Below are 24255 nucleotides of genomic sequence, written 5' to 3'. Positions count from 1 at the left end.
ACAAGACCTAGCAGCGGTGACACTAAAAGACTACAGATCTTAGATCACTATCAAAGAGCAAAAGAACTGGGATTGTGGCCAAAAATATCATATCCAGCAAAGTTAAGCATAATCCTGAATGAAAAGAAATGGATTTTTAATGAATTGCCAGACTCTCAGGATTTTGTTTAAAAAATGAACTTAACAGAAGATTTGACATATAAGATCCAAGAGAAATATAAGGTACATATCAAAGACTAGTTACAAGGGACTCAATAAGGACAGACTGTTTACTTTTATATGAGGAAATGTAAAAAAAATATGTCTAAGATTGTTATGAGTAATTGGATAGTTCAAAAGAAAGATTGGGGTAGTCCTGAGTATGATAGGATCCTAAAAAGTAAAACTGTTTAGGAAAAGGTAAAAAAAAAAAAGTAATTATCTTATACAAATGAGATGCTAGATGAATTAGGTGGAGGAGGAGGGCTGGTAGTTCTGGAACCCTTTTTTTATCAGGAATGAGTTTAACAGGGAGTGATACATATATATGTAGAATGGCATAAAAGTCTTCTAAATTCAGAAAGAAATAAAGGGCTAAGCATATTAGGAAAGAGTATAAAGGAGGGATTTTTAAAGGAGAAGGGGAGGGAATAGGATAAGAGGGGTAAAGAAGGGTGTTTAGGTTCATGGAAATAGGGGGATAAGGGAGGGATCATTAGATGGGGGGTAGGCCAAGTAATGGGAAGGCAAAGTAGTGGGCAGAAGTAAAGTAGAGGAGTCAGGAAGGATAGGAAATAAGATACACAAAAACATAAAATAAAGATCAGAAGTAGAATTTGTTAGGGGAAAAATGAGCAGGGATGGGGATCATGATCTCAAACAAAGTTAAGGCTAAAATAGATTTTATCAAAAGATAAAAATTGGGAAAATGTGTCAGCCATATTCATCAATGTTGTTTTGGGCTATTTAAAACAACTGGACAATATAAGGCTGGAATTTTGTTGTGGTGTAGGAAATGGTGAGTTGGTGGACTTGGAAAAATATGGAAAAACTCAGATCTATGAAGGAAGAGGTTATCCACCCTCAGAGAAACACCCTCAGGACAAATAAACATAGCATGGTCTTACATAGATGCATCTGAATATATATGTCTATATATGAGTATGATTATAGATAACTAAGTTCATGTATGTGTAAGTGTATGCATGTACATGTATATGAATATATACATTATTTTTGTATGTGTGTATTCATGTATGTATGTTTGTGCATATGCATATGTGTGTGTGTGTGTGTGTGTGTGTGTGTGTGTGTATTCTTACTTAATTGTAGCCTTTTGGGAGTAGGGGGAGGGGGAAAAAGAACAAAGTAAGTGCACACCAGAGAAAAGAAAACTTAGAAGGAAGCAAAGAAAAGATGGACAGCTCTGAATATAATACATAGTATTTATTATATAGACTTTTTTGAAATGGAAATTTATTGAATATTTATTGTGTATTTTGAATTTTCTCTTACATTCTGTTGTGAACATGGCAACATTTTTTTCTTTTCTTATTTTGTATCTAAGTTTGTAATGTTTCTTTTCCTTTTTCATTGTGTATTTAAGTTTTAGTATTTAAGTTTAAAACAAATTAATAAAAAAAAATTCAGATCTCCTTGGGTGGGAAATTTGGAGGCACATTTTAAAAAGAGGATAATTTGTTCAAACATTATTTAGTTATGAAAAGTCTTTTAAAATAAATTTATAAACTCATACAGTGGAAGACAAGGAAATGATGTTCAACTGGCCAGAAAAAAAGATAGATACATTGATAAATGGATACATATCAATAGGGCTCTCTCTACATATCTATTTACATATAGATTTAGACATATATAAGAACTCTTTAAGAGACAGTGGCTCATCTTTCCCAGCTAAGAAGTTCAGGGTCTACTTATATGTCAGATCAGTAACGGGAACTTTTTGACCAGTCCCATTTTCATTTGCAAAATGGGCCATTTCTTCATGCTTCAGGCAAATTGTTTGTTAGTCCCTTGCCACCAGGGGCTCACCATATTGATGAAGAATTAAGTGGGGCCACTTGATCAACATAGCCCACTGCAGCTCAAAACTATTAAGCTCAATACATTTGCTAGTGTCATCCTCCCTGATGTCTGAGATTGCAGATATGCAGCACCATATCTGGCTTAAATACTATTCTTAAATGAATGAACTAAGAGGAAAATGAGTAAAATTGGTGGCGGTTAGTTTTTACATAAATAGACTGTGATTGGAGTTGTATAACTGTAGCCAAAGCAAAATGAAACAAAATAAATTGGTTTACTTTACTGTAATTTTTCTCCATACAGAGGAATCCTGATTCTGATCTCGAATACATTGAGAGTTATTCTGGTCTTATCTTTTTTACCACATTATGGGAATTCTAATGAAATCTAATTTAATTTGGTCTATCATTGAATATACTGAGCCTATTACTATAAAAACTGGGTTTTCAGCTTTTCCTTTGGCCATTATTGACCTTCCAAAGGATTTTAATTCTGAAAAATTTTATTTGAGTAGAAAAGCTTGGAGTTATGTTATTAATGGTGTAGATCATATAGAATTGGAGATAACAACAAAACCAAAAGAAATAATTGGCCTGGTCCTTGTTTATTCCTTCCCCATCATCTCCTATGAATGGTGTAGCAGTATATCACATAAGAATCTATTGTCTGATTTTTGTTTCATTTTGTTTTGTTATGGATTGAAAGAATTTGTTCTGGAATTCCTTTCATGCGGGAGGAATTCAGCCTATTTAGTTATTATGATGATTGTCAAATAATCTAATAATAGGGGAGGCAGTGAAAAAACATTTCATTTTTCAGTATTAGAATGTCCTCCCTAGCAGCACTTGATAGAGAATGGAAGAGGGAATGAAGGGAGATCTCCATGAACATGCTAATAGCTTGTCTTCTTTCTTTCTTTTTTATTTTTTTTTGAGGGTAAGAGTATAACAAGAAACATCATCTGCTATAATAATTCTGAAAACTCAACAACTGAAAAAGTATTGAAAGATACTGACCTTCAATTACACCCACTTTGCTGCCCCTCCCCCCACCACAATCCATGCTGTTAGAGTGCTGGTGGTTTAAAGTCAGAATATATGAGATTAGATCTCTGTTCTCCTATGAGCGTAGTTGTCTCACTTAATGCAATGTATTGAATGTCTCTGAGTTTCAGCTTCCTCATATGTAAAATGAGAATGCTACAACTTTCATGACCTATCACACAAATTTATTACAAGGAAAATACTTAGATCTAATTTAAAATGAAATAACAAAGAAGTTAGCTATCTGAAAGCAGTAGTATATTAAAGGGAAAATGACCTGATAGGCTTTCTGTAATCATTAAATAAAAATCTAAGTTTACAGTTTTGCATGCATATCACCTTTATAAAAACTGGCCACAAGCATAGGTAAAAATAGTGCATAAAAAGGAAAAACATTAGACATATCCTTGATATACACATTGTAATCAAATCATAATCAATGAGGAAAATATGAATATAAATTCAGACTTAAATGGGGAATAAATAATTTTATCCTAAAGAATGAATGAATTAAAGAACAACACACATATGTTAACAGATGTATTTATGTATATACATACATGTTTGTATAAAATGCTATTGTTTTTATATAGATATAGTATTGTTTATATATACATATATATGAAAACAAAAAATCTAAGACAAAATATATAGGATTCCTCTAAGTCAGTGATTACAGTAAGAGAAAGAGACAGACAGAGAGAGAGAGAGGGAGAGAGAGCAGAAAGTTGGCAAAGTAAAAAAATGGGAAGGAAAAATTTTCAGTGGATGGAAATGAAATAATGAGATTATTAGAATCTATTGTAGCTATTTTTAAATGTCAACAACAAAAGGTGAAAACAAATACATGGATGAATATATAATGAAAAATAAAAATTGCCTAGATTAACTGAGTGAAAAATAGAGACTTTAAACAACATGATCTCAGAGAAATGATGCCAGGTATATGCAAACTGTGGAATCAGGGTTCTAGTTCTATAATTTTGTTGTGCTCTTGGAAGTTTGGCATTCCTGCCAAGAGCTATGGATAGACATCATAATACTACCCTGTAAGACTGTGAGAAACTACTTTGCCCATGGGAAATATTGCTGACCAATGGAAAGTATCTATTTAACTTGTAATCAATTATCCATGAACATTTTACTTTTTTGACAGACTATTAAAAACCTCAACATGAACACTGAGCTCCATTAAGCATATTCTGTACCACCATTATATTTTTTGTTTTATTTTGTTTCCAAAGTATATTTTTTTAAAAAATCAGTTTTACTGTATCTGGAAAAACTTCATAGTGGCACTAAGCCTCCATGCTTGTGCAAAATAATTCAATAAGCATTTATCAAATACTTAGTATGTGCCAGGCATTTTCCTAGGGATGAAAAAGGAAAAATTAAATAGTCCTGTTATCAAGGAGCTTACATCATGTGAGGGAAGATAACATATACAGATATAAGTATATACAGAATAAATATGAAGTAAATGCTGGGCAACAAAATACAGACTGATGAGGGAGGGCATAAGGAGTAGAAGAGACTAAGAAGGCATAGTGTAGAATAATTGTCTTAATTTCAAGATAGTCCAAAGGGTTTGTGCTAAAATCATTTAATTATGCCTTAAATAGCAAATGATTACCTAATTATGTTACAAAAATTATTTTGCTCTGTGACAGCAAACATGGACATGTTTCAAGCATTTTAAGTTTGTTTATGAAGTGAATCAAAATCAACAAGATCATTCATGGGAAGATTTTGTTGTTTGTGAAATGATTACACCAAATACTGATTACGTTTGATTTAGTACAACATAATGCAGTTTCTCAACCTCTCATCAAATTGTTTCCACACCTCAAGTGTTTGACATTAGTAAGAGCTGGGTTAAAGTGGATGTTCAGATGGATGCATATACTAATATTTACATTCTGTACACTGCACTAGATTTGCTCCCTTGTTCTCTTATGTTACTCTGTAATTATTCCTCATTAACTGTGTAATCACATGATCAAACATTATTAATAACACAAATATCAGTTTGACTGAAAATTATGATATCTGGATATGTGCATTATAAGTCATCTTGAAACCATCACAGATCATCATAGTAAAGTGTCCTTTTCCAATGTAGATTTACAACTCATGTAATTTGTAGTTTTAGAAAGTTCTTAGCTCAGTGAGAGATTAAAACAGATTGCCCTGGTTCATGTATCCTGTGTGTGTCAGAAGTACTTGAACCCAAGTCTTTCTCACTCTGAGGTTAGCTCTTTATTGATTATGAGGTAATGCCTCCAATTAAATCTTAACCAGGATTCAAATAAATAAAACTACAAATCACTCCAAAAATAATAAAAATAATTGGAGAGGCATTTAATTGTTCATGGTTAGACCATACCTATATTGCTAAAATGATTATGTTAAAATAAATTTACAGAATTTGTGTCATAATTAAAAAATAACAGAGATTATTTTTGGGATAAAACATAATAATTACAAAATAATTTTTAAAATCTAAAATATTAAGGGAAAAATGGAGTGGGAAATAGCATTTAGTAAATCTATGGTAATTCAGGAGAGGCATCATAAGTTGCCTGATATATTTTATTTTTTATGGAAGGTGGTACTTGAAATGAGATTTGATTAAAAAAAATTAAACAACTGGCTATTCTAAGAAGCTGAGGTGAAGGAGGAATATAAACCAGGCATGAGGGATAACTAATATAAAGTCATAAATACAGGAGATATGTTCTCACATGTGAGGAACAGCAAATAGATGAGTTTGGCTGTAAAGTAGAGTGTATGAATGAGAGTAATGTGTAACAAGTTATGGAAGATAGTAATGGAGGTAGATTGCAATAGAATTTAAATTCCAGACAGGAGAGTTTGTACTTTAACCTCCAGGCAATAATGAATAACTGGTGTTTTTAAGAATACCAATTTGCTAGTTTGTATGAAGGATAAATTGGAGAAATTAGACACATATCCATTCACTGACCATATATTTATATTAGATGGCTGATCATAAAAGGTATTTCCCATCTTTTCAAATAGAGACTGTACATTCTGGATGTTAAATGTCATGTGTTCTGTAATATATAGTTGTTGTGGTAGTTTGTTTTACTTTATTGTTACATACAACATACAAAGCAACATGCTTTCTCTTTGAAAGCATGTGGAAACATGAATTATTGGGAAATGATATCAAAGAGCTAAAAGGACTAAATTTTATTAGCTTATGCCATCAAATTAGATGGCTTTAGGGATGGTGAGTAGTTCTTTAATATATTTCAAATAATTTCTGATTAAAGAAGCCAATCAATTTAAATACTAATGTTTTTGTAGCTTGCTAAATGTCTTGGAATAATGTAGCACCATGATTTTGAAAGAATCAAAATACCAAATAAAAAAGGCAATGTAAATGGTGAGTAATAAGTATAATGGGAATCCATATAGTAAATATATAAATCCTAGTCTATGTCTAAATATGACAATATGTATCCAGACATATGAGACTATACATTCATCAAACTATTTAAGTAGGATTATTAATAGTAAACCTATGTTCCTAAAACTAAATGATTGATAGGGAGGTTTAGTTTATGAATTAGTGTTATGAGTAGCTGCACCTTATAAAAGACACATTTCTAGTTCATACAACACTCTGCCCATCTATTAGAATGAAAGTTCCTTGAGAGTAAGGGTGTTATATTATTTATATTTATATCACTGAGGCTTAGAGCAGGATAAGGTGCTTATGAATGACTATTTTATCTTTGAGTCTGTGGCAGATGAGGAAGATGCATAATCACTCCTTTCATTCATGCATTAGATGATTGCTAATTATTTGGATGTATGAAGTATTTTATTTCTACATCTCATATTTTGGTTCCTGTATCATGAGGACATAATCTTATACTTTATGAGATTTTATAGTTGGAAACTATGTTAGAAATTTTCTGGTCCAGTATGGAATCTAGTGGGTCTTATCTTTATATTTTTTTCTGGGTATTGTATATTTCTTAATAAAATCACACATTTTATCAATTTTTCTGGGAGGGGAAGGAAACATTGCATTAGATTTATATTGAGCTTTTATTCAACTGAGATTAATTTAACTCTTTTTCATAAATACTATTGTCCCCATGTAGTTGATTAATAAATATAAAATAAAATATAAAAAAGAAATCACCTGGTCCAAATTCCCTATTTTACATATGGGAAAAATTAAATCCAGAGTATATGAGTGACTTACCTAATGTCACACAAAGCTTAGATCTGATCTAGTTCCTCTGATTCTAAATCCAATATTCTTTCTATCACCTAATGCTGCTTTTATGAGGCAGTTCTAATACATAGGATGAATATTCAATTGTGCAGTGAAAAGAACATTGAGCTTTGTTACTGAACCTAGAGCCTTAAAAGCTGAATTTTAATCTTAATTTTCCCACTTACTGCCTTCTTGACTTTAAACAAGTTAGTTGAGATTTTAGATAATCTGTTTCCTCATATGCAAAATAATTGGCTGGATTAAATGGCATCTGATGTCTCTTTTAACTCCAGATATATGATCCTTTCATCTGGAAGACAGAAAAAAATTTGTTTTGGATGTACAGAACAGATAGAGCAAAAATTTAGAGAAAATTTGGAATAAAACACTTTTAAAGAAGTATATCTCTTGTCAATGAGTTCTAGTTTATTGGTGTATTTACAGGAAATTCCGTGGTTAAGGGTTAAACACAAATGTATAATGATAAGGGACGGCAAGATATTTTAAACACAGAAAGATATAGAAAGCAAGTGTGCAAAAAAAAAAAAATATAAAGAAACCAGTAGGATTGTCTGGGTAGAGCCAAAAGGGAAGGAATGGGACAAGGGTGGCTTGAGGATAACATGCAGTGGGAAAACTTGATTGTTTGGGAACACTTTTTTTAATGGTAATTTTTATTTATTTTTTTGTTTTCAACATTTACTTCCACAAGATTTTGAGTTCCAAATTTTCACCCCATCTCACCCCTCCCCCCACCCCAAGATGGCATACATTCTAAATACCCCTTCCCCTAGTCTGCCTTCCCTTCTATCTCTCCCCCCCTTCTCTTATACCCTTCCCCTTCAATTTTCCTGTAGGGCAGGATGGATTTCTGTACCCCATTTCCTATATTTCTTATTTCCCAGTTGCATGTGAAAACATTTTTTTTAAACATGTGTTTTTGAAACTTCGGATTCCAAATTTTCTCCCTTCCTCCCACCCCACCCACCCTCATTGATAAGGCAAGCACCTAAATATAGGTAATATGTGTGCAGTTATGCAAAACACTTCCATAGTACACATGCTGTGAAAAACTAACTCTATTTCCCCTAATCCTATCCTGACCACCCATTTACTCTATTCTTTCTTTTGACCCTGTCCCTCCTCAGAAGTATTTACTTCTGATTACTCCCTTTCCCAATCTGCCCTCCTCTCTATCATTCCCCTACTCTCTTGTCCCCTTCCCCCCCATTTTCCTGTAGGGTAAGACAGATTTACACACCCAATTGAGTGTGTATGTTATTCCCTCCTTAAGTCAAATCCTATGAGAATAAGATTCACTCATTCCCTCTCACCTTCCCCCATTTCCCCTCCACTGTAACAGCCTTTTCTTTTCTGTTGGATTTTTTTTTTGTGGTATAATTTACCTCATTCTACCTCACCCTTTCTCCTTCTCCTAGTGTATTCCTCTCTCACCCCTTAATTTTATTCTTCAGATATGACCCCTTCATTTTCAACTCACCTGCTGCCCTCTATCTATCTATCTATATCTATATATATGTACATATAATTTTTTTTTCCCTTCCAACTATCCTAATACTGAAAAGGTCTCATTAGTTACAAATATCATCTTTCCATGCAGGAATGTAAACAGTTAAACCTTAGTAAGTCTCCTAAGATTTTCTCTTTCCTGTTTACCTCTTCATGTTCCACTCAAGTCTTGTATTTGAAAATCAAATTTTCTATTCAACTCTGGTCTTTTCATCAAGAATTCTTGAAAGTCCTGTATTTCACTAAATGACCATTTTTTCCCCTGCAGGATTATACTCAGTTTTACTGGGTAGGTGATTCTTCATTGTAATCCTATCTCCTTTGCTCTCTGGAATATTATATTCCATGCCCTCCAATCCCTTAATGTAGAAGCTGCTAAATCTTGTGTTATCCTGATTGTGTTTCCACAATACTTGAATTGTTTCTTTCCAGCTGCTTGTAAAATTTTCTCCTTGACCTGGGAACTCTGGAATTTGGCTACAATATTCCTAGGAGTTTTCCTTTGGGGATCTCTTTCGGGAGGAGATTGGCAGATTCTTTCAATTTCTATTTTGCCTTCTGGTTCTAATATCAGGACAGTTTTCCTTGATAATTTCTTGAAAGATGATATCTAGGGTCTTTTTTTGATCATGGCTTTCAGATAGTTCAATAATTTTTAAATTCTCTCTCTTGGATCTATTTCCTAGGTCAGTTGTTTTTCCAATGAGATATTTCACACTGTTTTCTAATTTTTCATTCTTTTGAATTTGTTTTACAGTGTCTTGATTTCTCATAAAGTCACTAGCTTCCAATTGCACTATTCTAATTTTTAAGGAAGTATTTTCTTCAGTAATCTTTTGGACTTCCTTTTCCATTTGGCCAATTTTGCTTTTTAGGGCATTCTTCTCCTCATTGGCTTTTTGTACCTCTTTTGCCATTTGGGTTAGGCTATTTCTGAAGGTGTTATTTTCTTCAGTATTTTTTTGGGTCTCCTTTAGCAAGCTGTTGACTTGTTTTTCATGATTTTCTTGCATCACTCTCAGTTTTTCCTCTACTTTTCTTACTTGCTTCTCAAAATCCCTTTTGAGCTCTTCCAAAGCCTGAGACTGATTCATATTTTTCTTGGAGGATTTGGATATAGGAGCTTTGGCTTTGTTGTCTTCTTCTGGTTGTATGTTTTGATCTTCTTTGTCACCAAAGTAAAATAATATAGTCTGACTCTTTTTGCGCCACTTACTCATGATCCCAGCCAATTATTTGAGTTTTAAACTCTTTGTTAAGGTAAAAGTCTGCTTCCAATGTGAAGAGAGTACTGTCCCAAGCTTTGGGGGTTTGTACAGCTGTTTTCAGAGATACTTCTAGGGACCTATATATTTTCAGTTCTTCCAAGGTGCTATGATAAGGGGCAAGGTGTTTCCTCTCCACCACCACAACAAACTCCACCAGGCCAGCCTTCCTCCTCACCCCAGGACCGCCCCTCAGAACTGTGACCCAGATCCAAGCACCAGTAAAGCAAGAGATTCCTGCCTCAGCACTGGCAAAGAGATCCCTGCCATCCCCCTCTGATCAGCCACTAGATTCCCCCTCACTCTGTGGGCAGGAAGCTCAGGAAAAAGCCACGGCCCTGGACTGCACTCAAGACTTGTGGCTGAGACCTAGCTCCTCTCTCACCGCAGTCACAGACTTTTCCCACTGAGCTTCTAAGTTTTCTTTGGTGTTCAGGGTTTGAGAAGTCTGGAAACCACCACAGCTGCCCGTGATTCAGTCCTCTGAGGCCTGCTCCAGGGTCGCTGCAGCCTACACACCCACGCCAAACTATGCTGCTCTTCCCGCCCCGCGCAATACACCTTTCTGATCAACCATCCAGGTTATGTTGGGCTGGAAATTTGTTTCACTCTGTCTTTTTGTGGGTTCTGCTTCTTTAGAATTTGTTTAGAGCCATTTTTTTAGGTATTTGGAGGGCTTTGGGAGAGAACTCAAGACAGTCACTGCTTTCCCTCCACCATCTTGGCTCCACACCAGGAACACTTTTTATAGGCAGTATGGTTAAACCTTAGGTTACTGGATTAATTAGTTGTGCTATAGGTATTTGTACATTTTCCTAGTAGTAAAGAATATTCTGATTTTCAAGCAACAGGCTTTATGTTAGGTATTTGTGTGATAAAATGGCATATGCTTGAGTTTAACACAATAGTACTATATTACTAAAAAAACAACTTGGGACAAACCCCACCCTATAATTTCTGTGGTCTACCCTTATAAGAACTAAAAAGGAATAGAAACACTAGCATTTTACTGCAACTTCTTCTGCCAGACCTAACTGAGTTTTTCACCCAGCTACATTTTATAGTTGACAACAGAATATAAGCTCCCTCAATAGAATGGAAGCCTCATGAGATCAGGGTTTGTTTCCTTTTCTTGTCTTGGTTTTCTGAGTACCTGACATATAGTTAGTGCTTAATAAATGTTTATTGTTGTAGTTTGTATAGTAAGATCATAACAAAGCACCAATTTCTTTAATTGTCTAGTCTAGTTCCTTATGCATTAGACCTCCAGGAAGCTTTCTTTGGTAGTTTGCTAGATGGTGAGCATTATGTAAAAGAATTCATTTATAAATTTCTTAGGTACCTGTTACACTGAAAGTGCCTAAAGAGTGAGGCACGTGGGCCTTCATATTATTTCATTATTCACTTAATGATGATAGCTGACATTTATATAGTGCTTTAATATTTACAAAGCATTCCACCTGTGTGATAACATTTCATCTCTTCTAATGCATGGCACATATGAGGCCAAACTAAGAATTTAATATCAAATAAAAATCAACAAGCAAAATGTTGAACTGATTAGCTCTTCATATTTATCCAAGGTCCATCAAGAGATATAGATGCTTTTCTTCATCAATGCCATCTTTAAGAATTGCTTAACCAACTCAGAATGTATAATTTGTGGCCTTTTCTATGTTATAAATCATAGAATCTTATATTGATACTTTAGATAATCATTAATCTCTAAGGTACCTTCCAACTCTGATTCCATGATGAGATGTGTACTTAAATTCACTATTTGATGTATGCATCTATAGAAGAATAGCCTCTATTCCATCCTTGAAAAGTGAATATCTAGCCCAACTTTTTGACATTTTCCATGAATGGACTTTCTATGATTTTTGCACTTGTAAGGCAGCCCATTCCATTTTCAAAATTTATATTATTAGGAAGTTCTTCATTACTTTGAACCAAAAAAATTCTTCCTCACAATACTCACCATACTTTGTTTTCCACTTTGAGATTAGTTAGAATAAGTCATATCTTATGTCTAAATGACATTTAAAATATCTGAAAATAGCTATTGTTACGCTAAGTTGTCTTTTAAGTTCCCACTCTTTTAATATTTTTGCATATATTTTCCTATATTTTTAGGAGACAGGTAGTTATTATACTGTTCTATTCATTCAGCAAATATTTGTTGAACATCACCACAAAATAGTATGCTAAATATAGAGTGGGGGAGTTAAACCTACAAGGAAAATACAGCTCTGTCCTTACATGGGTGTTCAATCAAATAGGTCATATATGACAAATATAATACTGCTGTCACACATCCTATGACTCTCACACACTTCTTATTTTCTCATTTAATACATGTACCCCTTATAAAACAATTTGTCTATATCTATACTCATTAATGAGGAAGACTTTTTCCCTTTCATTTTACCCATTTCCTTAATGATCACGGTCTTATCTGAGCTAAAGGCAAGAAGAAGAATTAACACAAAATAAAAAAATAGTAATGGATGATAGGATTGGGCACTAGGTTGCAAATGAGGCTAGGAAGACAGGCTATATAATAAGATTGCAAATTTCCTAGGGAGGAGAGTCTATTAAATGTTAAGGGAGGTTGGTTTTGCACCTATCCAGGAAGTTGATGCTCTGAAAGAACTTATTTTGTCCTTTAGTTTCAGTGGCAATGACTTTGAATAGATAATCAAATCAATGGCTAGACCTTGGGAAGAAACAAAACAGAGATGAAGGATCACTATGGTTGTGACATCATTTGCTTCATATCCTGTCAGAGATTTTGAAGACTTGTAAAATTTTCTACTTTTCTTTGTTGAGTTTGGGTACTGGTGAGCTACACAGCTTTTAGAATATGGAAGTCTCATTGCTACCATCAATGCCTGACTTACATATGCAATGTGACTCTCATTCTCTTCCAGACCCTGGGGGGACCACTTCTCTGCATGAAAGCTGAATTCTTAGATCCAGCCAAGTGACTGGTTAAACTTTAATGGCTTTAAAATCCCAAAGATTCTGTTTCTTTCATGAAGGTAAGTTGCTATCTCAGTGTTTAATATTTTTCTAGATTGATCTCAGTGACCTGGAAAGGTTAGACTCACAACACCACCCCCACCTTGTGCTATTTCTTGAGATTTGGTAGAAACAGCTTACTTGAGCCACTCTCACATGTTTTGGGAGTACTTATATCTGATATATTTCTTTGATTTTTCCATACTTTCACTAATTAAAATGCTTTGTTTTTACTACCCTCAAAATTTTGAGGTAATATGCAAACAATATTTTACATATAAAGGAATGAGATGTTGCCATAAGGCAGAGGCAAAAACAAAATGAGAGAGTAGCATAGCTTGAGGGTAATAACAATTCCACCCATCCTGCTCACTTTGTTCCTTTGGTGTCAAGCACCTGGTACATCATTAAATGACTTCTAGTATAATGTTTTTCCCTCTTCCTTATTGAGTCAACTTCTTTAAACCTTTCATAGATTCTTAATTTCATATTTGAGAACTGATGTTACATTGGAACAAGATATGTATAGGCTAGTTAAAAAGCAAGTTTATAAAGTTAATGTTTGATGTATCATGAAAAATATTATGGTTTTGTTACATGTGCCAATATTATAAAAATAGATCAATTTTAATTGATGGTGCCTTTAGTTAATAATGTATGTCACACCACCAAAATGGTTCCAAATAATATTATTTTTCTAAAGTTTTCTGTTGCAAAAATCATGTCAATGAAACATAGACTATAAAACTTTGAAGAGACCTTGAAAGATTATATAGTTCCCAAACTATGAAATTAGATGATATGGGGGCAAGTGTGTCACAGAGTACATATTGCAAGAGATTTGTGAACTGATATATGAAATCATAAATAAGCAAACTTCTACCAAATCCAACAACTTATTTATTTATTTTTAATTTTCAACATTCACTTCCATAAGATTTTGAGTTTTAAATTTTTCCCTCTTCTTCTCCTTCCTCCCCAAAGATGGTGTACGAACTGATATAGACTCTACTTACACAGTCATATTAAGCATATTTTCCCATTAGTCATGATGTAAAGAATAATTAGAACTAATAGGAGGAACCATTAGAATGAAGTAATAAAATAAAACAACAAAGGAAAAGGAGAGCAAATAGTATGCTTCCATCTGCATTCAAACTCCATAGTTCTTTCTCTGGATTTGGATAGCAATTTCCATTGTGAGTCTTTTGCAGTTTTCTGAGGTTCTTGCATTGCTGTGAAGAGCCGAGTCTATCAAAGTCAGTCATCATACAGTGTGGCTGTTACTGTGTACAATGTTCTCCTGGTTCTGCTCATTTCACTCTGCATCAGTTCATGTAAGTCTTTCCAGTTTTTTGGAGTCTGCCTGTTCATCATTTCTTATAGTACAATAATATTCCATTATGTTCATATACAACAACTTGTTCAGCCATTCCCCAATTGATGGGCATCCCCTCAATTTCCAATTCTTTGCCACCATAAAAAGAGCTCCTATAAATATTTTTGTACATGTGGGTCCTTTCCATATTTTTATGATCCCTTTGGGATACAGATCTAGAAGTGGTATTGCTGGGTCAAAGGGTATGCACAATTTTATAGCCTTTGTGGCATAGTTCCAACTTGTTCTCCAAAATGGTTGGATCAGTTCACAAGTCCGCCAATGCATTAGTGTTCCAGTTTTCCCACATCTTCTCCAACATTTATCATTGCTCTATTTTTGTCATGTTATCCAATCTGGTAGGTGTGATGTGGTGCCTCAGAGTTGTTTTGATTTGCATTGCTCTAATCAATAGTGATTTAGAACATTTTTTCATATGATTATAGATAACTTTAGTTTCTTCCTCTGAAAATTGCCTGTTCATATCCTTTAACCCTTTATCAATTGGGGAATGAAGTGTATTCTTATAAATTTGACTCGGTTTCCTTTATCAGAGACACTGGTTGTAAAAATTCCTTCCTAGTTTTCTGTTTCCCTCCTAATCTTGGATGCATTGGCTTTATTTGAGCAAAATTCAATTTAATGTAATCAAAATTATCCATTTTGCATGTCATAATGTTCTCTATCTCTTGTGTAGTCATAAATTCTTCCCTTCTCCATAGATCTGAAAGGTAACTATTCCTTGCTCTTCTAGTTTGCTTATAGTATCAGTCCTTATATCTAAATCCTGTACCGCTTTTGACTGTAGCTTAGTTCTGTTATCACTTCTGATCCCTGTGTATTCACTTGCCTTATGTGAGCTCTCCATAAAATGGTCTTTTAGGCAAACATATGTTTGGCATTCAAACAATGTGGCCAGCCCATCAAAGTTCTACTCTCTGCAGTAGAGTTTGAATGCTCGGCAATTAGGCTTCAGAAAGGTCCTCAGTGCCCAATACCTTATCTTGCCAGGTGATATTCAGAATCTTCCTCAGACAATTCAAGTGGAAGCTATTAAATTTCCTGACATGTTGCTGGTAGACTGTCCAGGTTTCATAAGCATGCAAAAATGAGGTCATCACAATGGCTCTGTAGACTTTCAGTTTTGTAGGTAGCCTAATACCTCTTCTCTTCCACACTTTCCTTTGGAGGCTCTCAAACATTGAACTAGCCCTGGCAATGCATGTGTCAATATTATCATCTATGTGGACATCCCTGGAAAGTATACTGCCAAGGTAAGTGAACTTATCCATAGCATTCAAATTTTCTCCATTTGTTGTAACCATTTCATGTATGGATGTTTCAGTGCTGGCTGGTGGAAAACCTCTGTTTTCTTGATCTTAGTTGTCAGGCCAAAATTAGCAGAAGTGGGGGAGAACCAATCATCTGCAAACAAAAAGTCACATACAACTCTCCCTCCACTTTAGTCTTGCCTTGTAGCCTTTTCAAGTTAAATAATTTGCTGTCAGCACAGTAGCTGATCTTGATGCCATTTTCATCCTCATTGAAGACATCTAACAACATCACAGAAAATATCATGCTAAAAAACATGGGAGCAAGCACACAGGCCTGCTTTACTCCATTGGTGACTGGAAAAGTAAGAGAGCATCATCCATTACCCAGAACTTATGCAAGCATTCTGTTGTGGAACTGGTGTGCAATACTAATAAATTTCTCTGGGAAAACCAGTTTTTGCTATGATCTTCCATAAGCCCCCATGACTGACAGTATCAAAGGCCTTGTTCAAATCAGTGAACATTGTTTACAGACAACTATTCTTCTCCTGGCATGCTGGAGTTGTTGGGCAAGAATTACCATATTGATGATTCCTTGGCCATTTCTGAAGGCACACTGGCTCTCAGAGAGATGACCATCTTCCAGTTGAAGGATCAACCTATTAAAGGAGACTCATATTTAATTGCAATAAAACTTTATGGATTCACCCTCTCAACACACATTGACATTTAATGGACAATATCATTGTCAGCAATAATTAAGAGAGAGATCTTCCCCCACCCCCGTGATTATCACAGGACAGCCTGTTTCTTTTACCTTTATAGAGAGGGACAATGGAGGCATCCTTGAACTCCTGGCCATATAATATGGAAGATTTCAGTCAATTTTTGTATGAGAAGTTGACCCTTTGCCTTATAATCTCAGCTAGAACAGAATCAATACCAGGTGCTTTGCCACACAAAAGGAACCTAATGGCATTCAAAATCTCTTCTTTTGTAAGTTCAGCTAGAGAGGGATTGTATGGTCAATGGCATTAGCATTAGTTGATGACAATCTGTTGAGAATGCTATGAAAGTGCTCAACCCAACTCTCTAGGATCAAGTCCTTATTAATATGGCTTCATCAAGCACTGAGTAGTTCAGATGCCGCAAAGGTCTTTGTCTCATAGACAGCCTCCAGGGCATCATAAAAGCACCTTGAATTTTTACTATCAGTGCAAAACCCAATTTCATCTGCCTTCTTAGTGAGCCAAGAATTCTGCATCTTTCTAAACTTCACTTGTACTGTATGTTTGATGGAGTTCAACTCTGCCTTCTTAGAAACAGATGAACTATACTGTAGGTAAATCCTGTGGAGTTGTTATTTTTCACTTAGCAACTTTTGAATTTCCCTATTTTCATCACATCAATCATGATGTTTGTGAGTATTCTGGCTCAGATGAGTAAATGCAGTGCTGTATACCAAACCTCTGAAAGCTACCCACTCCTTTTCTGTTCTACTGTTACCTTCATTTGCTAGTCCTGTTTCACTCAGGGCTGCTATTTGGATATTATACCTGATGAGTTATCTCTTTAAAATGTCTGTCTTTCAGGTGTATTGGATTTTGTGTTGTTTATAAGCATGTGCACATTTCATGAACCAATGGTGAGTAGAATCATCTTTGCAAAATTTTTTCTACAGTTTTATTTTTCTATTTCTAGCACAGGGTAGGATCTTCATCTGCTGCAGTAAGTAGATGAAGGTTAGGTTGGGTAAAGTAGACAATTTTTAAAACACCTTTTCCAACCTCTTCCTCATGCTAGGAGAACAGTGAATTCCTTTAAAAAGGCTGCTCAGGCATCCAGGCGGCTGCCTGGAAGAAGAAGAAATGCTGCTTCTGTCCAGTGAGAAGTTGACCCTATGGCCTGGGCCACCTGTTTTCAGGATTGTGACTACAGTTCCCAGAGTATCTATATCTAATGCTTTCTCACTTGCCCATTGCCACACGACATTGAGGTACTTAAATTACTAAAATAGTATAGCTGATGTCTTTTTACTCATGCATAAATTAGATTTCAATGAGAGAGTTTTGCATGAAGTCTTTGGCCTCATTTTCTCTTCTAGTTATTGGAGTCCAGTGGCAAGACAAAAGTCAAGTAGCAATGACTCTGGATGCAGTGGGTGACCTTGATTTCTGTGAAGTCTGATCGAGCTCTAAAAACTCCACAGCACCAGCTTCAACCACTTTAATGGTCTGCTGGAACAAATTGTTTACATCTGTTTATTCCATCAAAGAAGTTTTCACATACTTGGGGCAGACACTTCACTAACTCACCAACAGGGTAAAGCCTGTAGGAACCTTCAGCCTGATTTAGTCCATATGTCAAAATGGTTGCTGAGGTGTGGCCAATACACATGCTTTAGCTACTTGCAGTCACAGGTGACAGTTGGTGGATCACATGAACACTCAAGGTAAATAGCAACCCTGAAAAGGACTTGGCAGCACTTTAAGCAAAGGTACTAGGCTTCTCTGAATACCTGTATTCCTCAGGCCATGGTGAACAATAAATAAATGAGAATACAATATCCCCATTAGTCTCATGTGGCTTCCTTCCATTTCTTCTGTGATAGAGGTTAGAATAATGGAAAAGGAGCCAAAAATTACCAAGAATCATGTCACCTTTAGACTGTCTATAAACATTAACTTAATCTGGTAGTACTCTAAACATGAAATACTTATCCACTGATCAACAAGCAGACATAATAATTGGATCATATCAATTCTGACATTCTCACTTTAAATGAAATCAGAAGACAAGGAAGTTATAGCTAAATAGAAGAATGGCTAACAGATTCTCCTTGAAGAGGCAAATAAAGGAGTTGGCAGAATTAGTTTTATTATGCATCCAAAGGTAATAAGAAACATTATTTCATAGAATTCTTGGTCATTCTGCCTTGCTTTGCTCAAGATAAGTGTTTGTGAAAAGACCACCATGAAGATAGTTTTAGTTTGTATGCCAACATATTGTAGAAGATGAGGAGATAGGGGAGTTCTATGAATAATTCAGTAAGAACCCCCAAAATAAACCAGCTTACTAATTCATTTAACAGGTATTTATTAAATGGCAATTATGTACCAAGCATGTGCTAGGCACTGAGCAAAAATAAATAAAAGACAAAAATAATATGCCTCCCGTTTTTAAGAAATTTTCATTTCAGTGAGAGAAAACACATACAGAAATATAATGATAAATTATAAATGAATTTAATACAAAAGAATATAGGTGGGAGAATGACTGACCACTTGAATAAGGGAGAGGCCCTGAGTTGTTTCTAGCAAGAAGCTAGATATTCTATTGTTTTTTTTCATATTTTAATTAATTTATTTTCAACATTCACTTCCACAAGATTTTGAGTTCCAAATTTTCTCCCCTCTCATCCCTCTCCCTACCCCAAAATGGTATGCATTCTGAAAACCCCTTCCCCTAATCTGCCCTCCCTTCTATCTCTGCCCCACCTTCTCTTATCCCCTTCCCCCTCAATTTTCCTGTAGGGCAGGATAGATTTCTATACCCCATTGCCTGTATATCTTATTTCCCAGTTGCATGTGAAAACAATTTTTTTAACATTTGTTTTTAAAACTTTGGGTTCCAAATTTTCTCCCTTTCTCTCTCCCCACCTATCCTCATTGAGAAGGCAAGCAATTAGATACAGGTTATACAAGGATAGTCATGCAAAACACTTCCATAGTAGTCATATTGTGAAAAACTCAGCATATTTCCCTTCATCTTCTTCCGCCCCCCATTTATTCTATTCTCTCTTTTGATGCTGTCCCTCCTTAGAAGTGTTTGCTTCTGATTACCCCCTCCCACAATCTGCCCTCCGCTCTATCATCATCCTGTTCTCTTGCCCCCTTCCCCCTCCATTTTCTATAGGGTAAGATAGATTTCCATACCCAATGAGTGTATATGTTATTCCCTCCTTAAGCCAAATCCGATGAGAATAAGATTCACTCATTCCCTCTCACCTTCCCCCGCCTCCACTCCACTGTAAAAGCCTTTGCTTGTCTGTTTTATGTGAGATAATTTACCCCATCCTGCCTCTCCCTTTCTCCTTCTCCCAGTACAATCCTCTCTCACCCCTTAATTTTATTCTCCAGATATAACCCCTTCATCTTCAACTCATCCTGTGCCCTCTATCTATAAAATGCCATTTGGGATAGGCTATTTTTTAAGGTATTATTTTGTTCAGCATTTCTTTGGGTCTCCTTTAGCAAGCTGTTGACTTGTTTTTCATGATTTTCTTGCATCACTCTCATTTCTCTTCCCAGTTTTTCCTCTATTTCTCTTACCTGCTTCTCAAAATCCTTTTTGAGCTCTTCCATAGCTTGGGACCAATTCATATTTTTCTTCCATATTTTCCTTCAAATCTAAGGCTTTGGATGTAGGAGCTTTGGCTTTGTTGCCTTCTTCTGGTTGTATGTTTTGATCTTCTTTATCACCAAAGTAAAATACTATGGTTTCACTCTTTTGATGCTGCTTGCTCATGATCCCAGCCAATTACTTAAGTTATAAACTCTTTGTTAAGGTAGGGCTGTGCTTCCAGTGTGGAGACTGTACTGTCCTAAACTTCAGGGGTTTTGTGCAGCTGTTTTCAGAGATACTTCTAGGGATCTGAAAATTTTCAGTTCTTCCAAGGTGCTATGATTAAGGGCAAGGTGTTTACTCCTTTCCTGGCCTGTACTCTTGTCTGTGAGTGACCACAAGTACTCTTTTCTGTCTTGGAACTGTGAGGAGGATTCTCTCTCCACAGCCACTACAAGCTCCACCATGCCAGTGCTCCTCCTTGCCCCAGGTCCGCCACCCAGAACTGTGACCCAGATCCAAGCATAGACACAGCAAGAGAATCCTGCACCAGCACAGAGATCCCTATAATCCCCCTCTGATCAGCCACTTAATCCCCCTCAGTCTGTGGGCTAAAAGTTCCAGAGGCAGCCGCCGCCCTGGGGCCATGCTTGGGGCTGGGGCTGGGACCCCACATTTCTCTCTCTCTCTGCAGACACAGACTTTTCCTACTGACCTTCTAAGCTGTCTCTGGTTTTCATGGTTTGAGAAGTCTGGAAACCACCACAGCTGCCTGTGATTCAATCCTCTGAGACCTGCTCCAAGTTTGCTGTGGCCTGCATGCCCATGCCAAACTGTGTTCCTCTCACAGCCCAGAGTGATATACCTTTCCAAATCAACCATCCAGGTTGTCTTGGGCTGGAAATTTGTTTCACTCTGTCTTTTTGTGGGTTCTGCTGCTTTAGAATTTGTTTAGAGCCATTTTTTACAGGTTTTGGAGGGGTTTGGGGGAGAGCTTAAGGAAGCCACTGCTTTATTCTCTCTTCCTGAGTTATCAAAGTCCAGTGACAAGGTAAAAGTCAAGATGACTGGCCACAGCTCAGGATTCAGTGGATGACCTTGATATCTTCAATGTCTGACCAAGCTCTAAGTGCTCTACAGTACCTGCTTTAACTGCCATTGGAACAAATTGTTCTTATATGCCCATTCCACTGTGGAGGGGGTAAAGTTTCATATACTTGGGGTAGACATCTCCAACTCACAGACAGGTTTGAGGCCTGTTGGTTACCAGGGTGTAGCCATTATGCATGCTACAGGTTCTTGGAGCCACAGGTGACAGCTGAATGAATTGGATGGACACCAAAAATGGATGAGCAGTCCTGAAAAGGACTTGGCAAGCCTTCAGCCCAGAAGTGCTAGTCCTGATGAGCACTCCATATGCCCCATTAGATATTCTGAGAGATGATAAAGTATATTCCAGGATTGGAAGGCAATTTATGAAAAGGTGGGAAGTAGAAGATGAGATGTCATACATTAGGTATGGCTGGTAGACCAATTTTGCTCAAAAGTGGAATTTAAAAGGTACAGTATCATGTAATCAATCTGGAAGGACAGAATCTCAATCATTAAGGGGATTAAGTGCTCAAAAGAAGAGTTTGCCTTCTGTCATAGAGGTAATAGGGAGCCACTGAAGGTTCTTGAGTAGGAAAGTAAAATGTGTTAACTCAATCATTTTAATACAAAGGAAGGCATAAATCAATTTGAGTCAACAAGTATTTATTAAATACTTATCATGGCTTAGGCACTGTGCTAAGCACTGAAAATATAAATAAAGCAGAAACAATTATGGCCCCTGCCCTTAAGGAACTTACATTCTAATTGAAGAAGACAATACATAAAAAGCAACTTAAAAGGGTAGGAGGGTGTGATATTTATAAAGGCAGATAGAGAAAGTTAATAGAGGCAGGAATGGAGCCCAGAGAGAAATGAAGACATGGCTGGCCTAGCTGCTTTCCTTAAAATTTAGAGGTGAATTGTATTCCTTGTTTGTGCATTCTAGGACTGGAGTGTCCTAGAATTTTAAGGATTGGAGTGTCCTAGAATTTTAAGGACTAGAGTGTCCTAGAATTTTAAGGACTACAAAATGAGAATGTTCAAAGGCTTATAGTTTATATCATTGTCCTATATATTTGCTTTCTGAATAGTATGTTCAGCAATCTGCAGATGCTAAACATAATAAACACCAAATATCATCAAAAAATCAAATTGTATTTCTTGGATAGAAAAAAAGTAACAGTATAAAAGTCATTTACACACAATTTGTTTCTGTATAGATAATTGATTTTTAAGATCAGATATTAAAATCTATACCAGATTGGAAGAAAGAATAAAAATGATATGATAAGCAATGGAGGCAACTTCAACCTGACCAACTTAAACAAATTGTTGACACAGAAAAGTGAAAAATAGATGAAAGATGAAAGAAAATCAACACTCTGACATGATTTCCTTAGGAAATTTGATCAATGTAAATCAGCAGCCATTAAGAAGAGACCAATTGAGCCTAAAAATTGCCTCAGCCAGAAAACACTTGAGCTTCTTGCCAGGTGGAAATATGGCAGGCAAGCAAAGGCAACAGTGGTTTAGAATATAAATTAGTTCATACAATTTTATAGAAGAAACTTGTAGGAGATTTTGATCAGTGGCACCTCATAAAGCAGAGCAAAGGGGTGAATGGAAAACAAGTTGACAGCTTGTTGGGGGCGGGGAACTGAACTAAGCCTAAAGGCATGTAAAGATGAAACTAAAGGAAGGAAAAAGAACACACTAAAAAAAGGAAAATATCTATCAGAATTGCTATTAGAGGGAGAAAAAAATGTTTTATTCTCCATCATTGAAACAGGAGTTACCACATAGGAATTTAACATTACCTTCCTCAATGCAATCTATGAGAAGGATAAATGAAGCGAAGAAAATAAAGATGAAATGTGAAGGTGGCAGAGACCAAGTTTACATGAGGAAGTTTATGCTAGAGGTTATATCTTGTGAGCATTGAGAGATAAGCTCACAAAAATATCTGAAAGAGGAAAGAATATCAAATATTTGGGAAAAGTGAAGAAATTATTATTTCTAAAAGAAGAGATAATATCAGTAATTGCTAACTCATATGTCTACCCATATTTATAAAACTTTTCTAAGAACAAACCATTTACAGTTAGTACCTGCTAGGGGCAGCTAGTTGGTGCAGTGGATGGAGTGTTATGCCTGGAATCAGGAATACTACTCTTCCTGAGTTCAAATCTGGACTCAGACACTTACTAGCTGTGTGACCCTGGGAAAGTCACTTAACCTCTCTTTGTCTCAGTTTCTTCATCTGTAAAATGAGCTGGAGAAGGAAATGGCAAATCACTCCAGTATCTTTGCCAAGAAAACCCCAAATGGGATAATGGAGAATCAAACATGACTGAAAAATGACTAAACAACAACCACAATCCTTGCTAAAGTTATGAAGGGAAAAAGCAAACTTGCAAATGATATTAAATAGCAAATGACATCTTTAAAATCAGAATTTATTAAAAGATATAGAGAATACAAGGTCTTAATATACTGATTTTTGACTGTGAAAAAAATGACTCAGTAGAACAAAGCATTGCCTTAAACTCTCTTCTTCAATCATCTTCCACATTCAAAATATCAAGTAAAATACCGAGACATATGCTCCCCATAAGTATTTGCCACCGTTGAGGAAAATATCAAATGGAAGAGAATGAAAAAGGGATTCTTTATAGATGATAAGGTCCTTCAGATGTTCCTGTTAGTGAATTGCATTGTGTTGATTGCATCAAACCTAAGAGCATGGAAGAGCTTCCAAAATAAGATATAGGGGTAGCTAGGTGGCGCAGTGGATAGAGCTCCAGCCTTAGAGTCAGGAAGACCTGGGTTCAAAACAGGCCTCAGACACATGACACTTATTAGCTGTGTGACTCTGGGCAAGTCACTTAACCCCAATTGCCTAAGCAAAAACAAAAACAAAACAAAGCAAAATAAGATCTACAATCACTCAAAAGATTTTATCCTCACACAGGAATAACCAAGCATATGAGGATTGTTTGTTGCCTTGGTTCTGCTAGGCAGT

This window comes from Vombatus ursinus, unplaced genomic scaffold (assembly GCF_900497805.2).
Source record: "Vombatus ursinus unplaced genomic scaffold, bare-nosed wombat genome assembly UNPS02014818.1, whole genome shotgun sequence".
NCBI lineage: Eukaryota > Metazoa > Chordata > Mammalia > Diprotodontia > Vombatidae > Vombatus > Vombatus ursinus.
The sequence above is the reverse complement of the archived record's forward strand: the minus strand, read 5'-3'. Positions refer to the sequence as shown.